Source organism: Bombina bombina, chromosome 4 (assembly GCF_027579735.1).
Source record: "Bombina bombina isolate aBomBom1 chromosome 4, aBomBom1.pri, whole genome shotgun sequence".
Lineage (NCBI taxonomy): Eukaryota > Metazoa > Chordata > Amphibia > Anura > Bombinatoridae > Bombina > Bombina bombina.
The window spans coordinates 557,325,044-557,334,882 of record NC_069502.1 but is presented as its reverse complement, the minus strand read 5'-3'; the positions used below and the strand labels follow the sequence as shown (position 1 = coordinate 557,334,882).

Here is a 9,839-nt window from a genome sequence, read left to right as displayed (position 1 = left end):
GTATCAGATAGATCCTCATCAGGAGGAGGATAATTCAGTATGTTGTCGGTCATTTGAAATTTCATCAACTTTATGAGAAGTTTTAAAATACCTTTTACATTTATTAGAAGGCGGAATAGCAGACAAAGCCTTCTGAATCGCATCAGCAATAAAATCTTTTATATTCACAGGGATATCATGTACATTAGATATTGAAGGAAAAACAGGCATTGTACTAGTACTGATGGATACATTCTCTGCATGTGAAAGCTTATGACAACTAATACGTACCACAGCTGGAGATATAATCTCCACTAAATTACAACAGATACACTTATCTTTAGTAGAACTGGTACTAGGCAGCAGGGTTCCAACAGTGGTTTCTGAGACAGGATCAGATTGAGACATCTTGCAAATGTAAGGGGAAAAAAAGCAACATATAAAGCAAAATGATCAATTTCCTTATATGGCAGTTTCAGGAATGGGAAAAAATGCAAACAGCATAGCCCTCTGAGCATAAAAAAAGGCAAGAGGCATATAGGAAGTGGGGTTTAAATAACAAAATTTGGCGGGAAATATGACGCACAACGCAAAATTTATGCTTACCTGATAAATTTATTTCTCTTGTGGTGTATCCAGTCCACAGGTTCATCCATTACTTGTGGGATATTCTCCTTCCCAACAGGAAGTTGCAAGAGGACACCCACAGCAGAGCTGTCTATACAGCTCCTCCGCTAACCCCCACCTCCAGTCATTCGACCGAAGACAAGTAAGAAAAAGGAGAAACTATAGGGTGCAGTGGTGACTGTAGTTTTAAAAATAAAAAACACCTGCCTTAAAGTGACAGGGCGGGCCGTGGACTGGATACACCACAAGAGAAAGAAATTTATCAGGTAAGCATAAATTTTGTTTTCTCTTGTAAGGTGTATCCAGTCCACGGGTTCATCCATTACTTGTGGGATGCCAATACCAAAGCTTTAGGACACGGATGAAGGGAGGGACAAGGCAGGAACTTAAATGGAAGGCACCACTGCCTGCAAGACCTTTCTCCCAAAAATAGCCTCCGAGGAAGCAAAAGTTTCAAATTTGTAGAATTTAGAAAAAGTATGAAGCGAAGACCAAGTCGCCGCCTTACAAATCTGTTCAGAGGTCTCATGTTTAAAAGCCCAAGTGGAAGCATTCTAGTAGAATGAGCTGTAATTCTTTCAGGAGGCTGCTGGCCAGCAGTCTCATAAACTAACCGGATTATGCTTCTCAGCCAAAAAGAAAGAGAAAGTTGCCGAAGCCTTTTGGCCCTCCTCCTCCCAGAGTAGACAAACAAACAATGCAGATGTTTGACGAAAATCCTTAGTAACTTGTAAATAAAACTTTAAAGCACGAACCACGTCAAGATTGTGTAACAGATGTTCCTCCTTTGAAGAAGGATTAGGACACAGTGACAACAGGTTTGGTACGCAAAACTACCTTATCTGCATGGAAGATCAGATAAGGGGAATCACACTGTAAGGCAGATAGCTCAGAAACTCTTCGAGCCGAAGAGATAGCTACTAAGAACAGAACTTTCCAAGATAAAAGTGTGATATCTATGGAATGCAAAGCTTCAAACGGAACCACTTGAAGAACTTTAAGAACTAAATTTAAACTCCACGGCGGAGCAACAGGTTTAAACAAAGGCTTGATTCTAACTAAAGCCTGACAAAACGCCTGAACGTCAGGAACATCTGCCAGACGCTTGTGCAAAAGAATAGACAGAGCAGAGATCTGTCCCTTTAAGGAACTAGCTGATAATCCCTTTTCCAATCCTTCTTGGAGAAAAGATAGTATCCTAGGAATCCTGACTTTACTCCATGAGTAACCCTTGGATTCACACCAATGAATATATTTACACCATATCTTATGATAGATTTTCCTGGTGACAAGCTTTCGAGCCTGAATCAAGGTATCAATGACCGACTCGGAGAAACCACGTTTTGATAGAATCAAGCGTTCAATCTCCAAGCAGTCAGACGCAGAGAAATTAGATTTGGATGTTTGAATGGACCTTGGAGTAGAAGGTCCTGCCTCAGCGGCAGAGTCCATGGTGGAAAGGATGACATGTCCACCAGATCTGCATACCAAGTCCTGCGTGGCCACGCAGGTGCTATAAAAATCGCTGAAGCTCTCTCCTTCTTGATCTTGGCAATCAGACGAGGGAGCAGAGGAAATGGTGCAAACACATAAGCCAGGCTGAAGGACCAGGGCACTGCTAGAGCATCTATCAGCGCTGCCTGGGGATCCCTTGACCTGGACCTGTAACAAGGAAGCTTGGCGTTCTGACGAGACGCCATCAGATCCAGTTCTGGTTTGCCCCATGGTTGAATCAGCTGGGCAAATACCTCCGGATGGAGTTCCCACTCCCCCGGATGAAAGGTCTGCCGACTTAGAAAATCCGCCTCCCAGTTCTCTACTCCTGGGATATGGATAGCTGAGAGATGGCAAGAGTGAACCTCTGCCCATAGAATTATCTTGGAAACCTCCATCATTGCCAGGGGACTCCTTGTTACCCCCCTGATGGTCGATATAGGCTACCGTCGTGATATTGTCCTACTGAAATCTGATGAATCTGACCGAAGCTAGCTGAGGCCAAGCCTGAAGAGCATTGAATATCGCTCTTAGTTCCAGAATGTTTATCGGAAGGAGGGCTTCCTCCTGAGTCCACGAACCCTGAGCAGTCAGGGAGTTCAAGACTGCGCCCCAGCCCAGAAGGCTGGCATCTGTCGTCACTATAGTCCATTCTGGCCTGCGGAAACTCATTCCCCTGGACAGATGGACCCGAGATAACCACCAGAGAAGAGAATCCCTGGTCTCTTGATCCAGATTTAACAAAGGAGACAAATCTGTGTAGTCCCCATTCCACTGATTGAGCATGCAAAGTTGCAGTGGTCTGAGATGTAGACGGGCAAACGGAACTATGTCCATTGCCGCTACCATTAGGCCGATCATTTCCATACACTGAGCCACTGACGGCCGAGAAGTGGAATGAAGAACACGGCAGGAAGTTAGAAGCTTTGATATCCTGGCCTCTGTCAGAAAAATTTTCATTTCTACTGAATCTATCAGAGTTCCTAGGAAGGAAACTCTTGTAAGAAGAGAGAGTGAACTCTTTTCTTTGTTCACTTTCCACCCATGAGACCTCAGAAAGGCCAGAACAATGTCCGTATGGAACTTGGCGGTTTGAAAAGTTGACGCCTGGATCAGAATGACGTCTATGTAAGGAGCCACCACTATGCCCCGTGGCCTTAGAACCGCCAGAAGGGACCCTAGAACCTTTGTAAAGACTCTTGGCGCCGTGGCTAAACCGAAGGGAAGAGCCACAAACTGGTAATGCCTGTCTAGGAAGGCCAACCTGAGGAACTGATGATGCTCTGTGAATCGGAATGTGGAGTTAAGCATCCTTTAAGTCAACGGTAGTCATATATTGACCCTCCTGGATCATAGGGAGGATGGTTCGGATCGCCTCCATCTTGAAGGATGGGACCCTGAGAAATTTGTTTAGGATCTTGAGATCCAAGATTGGTCTGAAAGTTCCCTCTTTTTTGGGAACTATAAACAGGTTTGAATAGAAACCCTGTCCCTGATCCTCTCTTGGAACTGGGTGGATCACTCCCATAACCAGTAGGTCTTGAACGCAACGTAAGAATGCCTCTCTCTATCTGATTTGCAGATAGTTGTGAGAGATGAAATCTCCCCTTTGGAGATGAACCTTCGAATTCCAGAAGATATCCCTGGGAAACCATCTCTAGTGCCCAGGGATCCTGGACGTCTCTTGCCCAAGCCTGGGCGAAGAGAGAAAGTCTGCCCCCGACTAGATCCGGTCCCGGATCGGGGGCTACCCCTTCATGCTGTCTTAGAGGCAGCAGCAGGCTTTTTGGCCTGCTTCCCTTTGTTCCAAGTCTGGTTAGGTCTCCAGACTGGTTTGGACTGGGCAAATTTCCCTCTTGTTTTGCATTAGAGGAAGCCGAAGCTGCGGCACCCTTGAAGTTTCGAAAGGAACGAAAATTATTCTGTTTGGTCCTTAATTTATTGGACTTATTCCTAGGAAGGGCGTGACCTTTTCCTCCGGTAATGTCAGAGATGATATCCTTCAAGCCAGGCCCGAATAGGGTCTGTCCTTTGAAGGGGATGTTAAGAAGCTTAGACTTTGAAGTAACGTCTGCTGGCCAGGACTTAAGCCATAGCGCCCTACGCGCCAGAATAGCAAAACCTGAATTCTTAGCTGTTAGCTTGGTTAAATGAAAAACGGCGTCAGAAATAAAGGAATTAGCTAACTTAAGAGCTTTAATCCTGTCTAAGATATCATCTAACGGGGTCTCCACCTGTAGAGCCTCCTCAAGAGACTCGAACCAAAAAGGCGCTGCAGCAGTAACTGGAGCAATGCATGTAAGAGGCTGGAGAATAAAACCTTGATTAATAAAAAATTTCTTAAGGAAACCCTCCAATTTTTTTATCCATAGGATCTAGGGAAGCACAACTGTCCTCGACAGGGATAGTTGTACGCTTAGCTAGGGTAGAGACTGCTCCCTACACCTTAGGGACCGTCTGCCACGAGCAGGAGGGGGAGAGAACGGCACACCTGGTCTATCCCATTCCTTAGTAATAATTTCCGAAAACCTCTTAGGGACTGGAAAAACAGTGTAAACAGGCACTGCAAAGTATTTGTCCATTTTACACAATTTCTCTGGAACCACAATGGGGTCACAGTCATCCAGAGTCGCTAAAACCTCCCTGAGCAATAAGCGGAGGTGTTCGAGCTTAAATTTAAACGCTGTCATTTCAGAATCGGACTGAAGTAAAGCCTTCCCTGAATCTGAAATGTCACCCTCAGATAGAAACTCCCTTGCACCGGCTTCGGAGCCTAGTGAGGGTATATCGGACACAGCTATTAAAGCGTCAGAAAGCTCTGTATTTGTTCTAGCCCCAGAGCGGTCTCGCTTTCCTTGTAACCCTGGAAGTTTGGACAATACCTCTACGAGGGTAGAATTCATAACTGCCGCCATATCCTGTAAGGTAAAAGAATTAGACGCGCTAGATGTACTTGGCGTCACTTAGGCGGGAGTTATAGGTTCTGACACATGGGGAGAGCTAGATGGCATAACCTCCCTTTTTCAGTCTGAGAATTCTCTGGTGAAAAATCTTTAAAAGCCATAATATGGTCTTTATAGATACTTCAGTACATTTGGTACACATTCTAAGAGGGGGTTCCACAATGGCTTCTAAACATATTGAACAAGGAGTTTCCTCTATGTCAGACATGTTTAACAGACTAGTAATGACACCAGCAAGCTTGGAAAACACTTTAATAAATGTGAAACAGCAATTAAACAAAAACGGAACTGTGCCTTAAAGAGAAAAAAACTAACACTTAAACTGCAAAACAGTGTTAAAATGTAGTAAAGACTTCAACATTTTTACAGTGTAAGGGACTAAAGCAACATTGCACCCACTTGCAAATGGATGATTAACCCCTTAGCCCCCAAACCGGATTTAAAAAACGTCAACCACCGGTAAGAGACCGTTAAACACCTTGCCACCGCTGTGGCTCCTACCTGCCCTCAAATACGATTAGGGAAGAAATAATCCCTCTATAGTGGTCCTCAGATGCAAGAGGACTCCTCTAGGGAAGCTGGATGTCTCAGTCTGAAAGAAACTGCGCAACTAAAGCGCGAAAATAGGCCCCTGCCACCATGTACTCGATGTCAGAGGGGCCTTAAGGAAATACTCCTAGGAGTATCTGACTATGCCATGTGGAAAACTAGGCCCCAACTAAAGACTTATCACCCTCAGAGAAAAAAACATCCCATTTATGAAACATGTAAACGTTTTGTCACTAATTAATTTGAGTATTAACATGAGTATTACCCCACTTTGTAAGCATGATCCCAGTCGTTGCAAAATCACTGCATCTAGCTTACCTCAATATACACAAGGTTCTGTCAGCATTTTCTAGAACTTATCCTTTCTCTAGAAAACAGAATTTATGCTTACCTGATAAATTACTTTCTCTTACAGGTGTATTCAGTCCACGGATTCATCCTTACTTGTGGGATATTCTCAATCCCTACAGGAAGTGGCAAAGAGAGCACACAGCAAAGCTGTCCATATAGCTCCCCTCAGGCTCCGCCCCCCCAGTCATTCGACCGACGGTTAGGAGAAAAAGGAGAACCATAAGGTGCAGTGGTGACTGTAGTTATTGTAAATTAAATTTGAACCTGACAAATATCAGGGCGGGCCGTGGACTGAATACACCTGTAAGAGAAAGTAATTTATCAGGTAAGCATAAATTCTATTTTCTCTTACTTGGTGTATTCAGTCCACGGATTCATCCTTACTTGTGGGATACCAATACCAAAGCAATAGGACACGGATGAAGGGAGGGAACAAGTCAGGTAACCTAAACGGAAGGCACCACTGCCTGCAAAACCTCTCTCCCAAAAATAGCCTCCGAAGAAGCAAAAGTATCGAATTTGTAAAATTTGGCAAATGTATGCAGTGAAGACCAAGTCGCTGCCTTACAAATCTGTTCAACAGAAGCCTCGTTCTTGAAAGCCCATGTGGAAGCCACAGCTCTGGTGGAATGAGCTGTAATTCGTTCAGGAGGCTGCTGTCCAGCAGTCTCATAAGCCAATCGGATGATGCTTTTCAGCCAGAAGGAAAGAGAGGTAGCAGTCGCTTTCTGACCTCTCCTCTTACCAGAATATACAACAAACAAGGATGATGTTTGACTGAAATCCTTAGTTGCCTTTAAATAGAATTTTAAGGCACGAACCACGTCAAGATTGTGTAAAAGTCGTTCCTTCCTAGAAACTGGATTAGGACACAGAGAAGGAACAATTATTTCCTGGTTAATATTCTTATTAGAAACCACTTTTGGAAGAAAACCAGGTTTGGTACGCAAAACAACCTTATCTGCATGGAACACCAGATAGGGTGAATTACACTGCAAAGCAGACAATTCAGAAACTCTTTGGGCAGAAGAAATGGCTACTAAAAACAAAACTTTCCAAGATAATAACTTGATATCTATGGAATGCAAAGGTTCAAACGGAACCCTTTGAAGAACTGAAAGAACTAAATTTAGACTCCATGGAGGAGCCACAGGCTTGTAAACAGGCTTGATTCTAACTAAGGCCTGTGCAAACACCTGGACGTCTGGTACAGCTGCCAGACGCTTATGTAACAGGATAGACAGAGCAGATATCTGTCCCTTTAAGGAACTAGCTGACAGACCTTTCTCCAATCCTTCTTGGAGAAAAGACAATATCCTTGGAATCCTAACCTTACTCCACGAGTAACCCTTGGATTCACACCAACAAAGATATTTCCGCCATATCTTATGGTAAATTTTCCTGGTGACAGGCTTCCTGGCCTGTATCAGAGTGTCTATCACTGAATCAGAGAAACCACGCTTAGCTAGAATTAAGCGTTCAATCTCCAAGCAGTCAGTTGCAGAGAAACTAGATTTGGATGCTTGAAAGGACCTTGAATTAGAAGATCCTGCCTCGATGGCAGTTTCCATGGTGGGACCAATGACATGTCCACAAGGTCTGCATACCAAGTCCTGCGCGGCCACGCAGGCGCTATCAGAATTACCGAAGCCTTCTCCTGTTTGATTCTGGCTACTAGCCGAGGGAGAAGAGGAAACGGTGGAAAGACATAAGCTAGACTGAATGACCAAGGCGCTGTTAATGCATCTATCAACGCCGCCTTGGGATCCCTGGATCTGGATCCGTAAAGGGGAAGTTTGGTGTTCTGACGGGACGCCATCAGATCCAATTCTGGAATGCCCCATAGCTAGGTCAGCTGAGCAAAAACCTCCGGGTGGAGTTCCCACTCCCCCGGATGGAAAGTCTGACGACTCAGAAAATCCGCCTCCCAGTTGTCTACCCCTGGGATGTGAATTGCAGATAGATGGCAGGAGTGATCCTCCGCCCATTTGATAATCTTGGATACTTCCTTCATTGCTAGGGAACTCTTTATTCCTCCCTGATGATTGATGTACGCTACAGTCGTGATGTTGTCCGACTGAAATCTGATGAATTTGGCCTCTGCTAGTTGAGGCCACGCCTGGAGCGTATTGAATATCGCTCTCAGCTCCAAAATGTTTATCGGGAGAAGAGATTCTTCCCGAGACCATAGCCCCTGAGCCTTCAGGGAGTTCCAGACCGCACCCCAGCCTAACAGACTGGCATCGGTCGTGACAATGATTTGAAAATAAAAACTCTTTACCCTCCCGTGGAGATGCTACTTGTTAGAGCGGCAAAGAGAATGACTGGGGGGGGCGGAGCCTGAGGGGAGCTATATGGACAGCTTGCTGTGTGCTCTCTTTGCCACTTCCTGTAGGGATTGAGAATATCCCACAAGTAAGGATGAATCCGTGGACTGAATACACCAAGTAAGAGAAATTAAAGTACTGAACATACCTCAAAGCAGGTAATCTGCAGACCGTTCCCCCAACTGAAGTTATCCCATACTCTTCAGTTATGTGTGAGAACAGCAATGGACCTTAGTTACAAACCGCTAAGATCATCAACCTCCAGGCAGAATTCTTCTTCTAATTTCTGTCTGAGAGTAAAACAGTACAACGCTGGTACGGTTTAAAAATAACAAACTCTTGATTGAAGGCAAAACTACACTAAGTCACCACATATCACTCTATACTTCCTATCTTGTCGAGAGTTGCAAAGAGAATGACTGGGGGTGGGGGTTAGGGGAGGAGCTATATAGACAGCTCTGCTGTGGGTGTCCTCTTGCAACTTCCTGTTGGGAAGGAGAATATCCCACAAGTAATGGATGAACCGGTGGACTGGATACACCTTACAAGAGAAATTAATTTTTTTGGCGCCAACATCCAGAGATTACGCAACTCGCGTCATGAGACGCAACCTTGTGCAAGGAAACTTAGCATCAACTAAGACGGCGGAAATTACAAATTTGCGTCACCGAACGTACCTTTGCGGGAAAAAAAATTCTTGTGCCAAGATTGACGCAATAAATATCAGCATTTTGCGACCTCGCAAGCCTAATTTTCCCCGCATAACTTAACGAAAAAGCAGTCAGTTTTGAAGAAAAGACTATACCCCAGGTAAGAAAAAATAACTTCCTAAACATGTTTCCCAATTTTGAAACTGATAGTCTGCAAAAGGAAATATACATAAACCTGACTCATGGCAAATAGAAGTACAATACATATATTTAAAACTTTATATTAATACATAAAGTGCCAAACCATAGCTGAGAGTGTCTTAAGTAATGAAAACATACTTACCAAATGACACCCATCCACATATAGCAGATAGCCAAACCAGTACTGAAACAGTATCAGTAGAGGTATTGGAATATGAGAGTATGTTGTCGATCTGAAAAGGGAGGTAGGAGATGAATCTCTACGACCGATAACAAAGAACCTTTGAAAAGATTTCCTGTGAGAAAAACCATAGAATCAATAGTCGATACTCCCTTCACATCCCTCTGACAAACACTGTACTCAGAGGAATCAGGCTTCAAAATGCTGTGAAGCGCATATCACAGAAGAAAATCAAGCACAAACTTACTTCACCACCTCCATAGGGAGGCACAGTTTGTAAAACTGAATTGTGGGTGTGGTGAGGGGTGTATTTAAAGGCATTTTGAGGTTTGGGAAACTTTGCCTCTCCCACTTCACTAGCTAGCTCATGGACTCTTGCCAATTACATGAAAGAAACTAGAGATTCCACAAATTATAATCCGCAATGGTCTCTCAACAGTCTTCCATGTTGACTTTGATGCTGTAAATTGTTTGACTTTCTATACATTATGACTAAAAGGTATTTCAGCAACTAGAA

General features: G+C 44.1%; 1 protein-coding gene across 2 annotated transcripts in view; it reads right to left on the bottom strand.

The window, feature by feature from the left end:
* The window catches only part of ZNF292 (zinc finger protein 292), a 404,138-nt gene that overhangs the window by 295,412 nt on the left and 98,887 nt on the right, over positions 1–9,839 (bottom strand). The gene's annotated exons all lie outside the window — the stretch shown is intronic.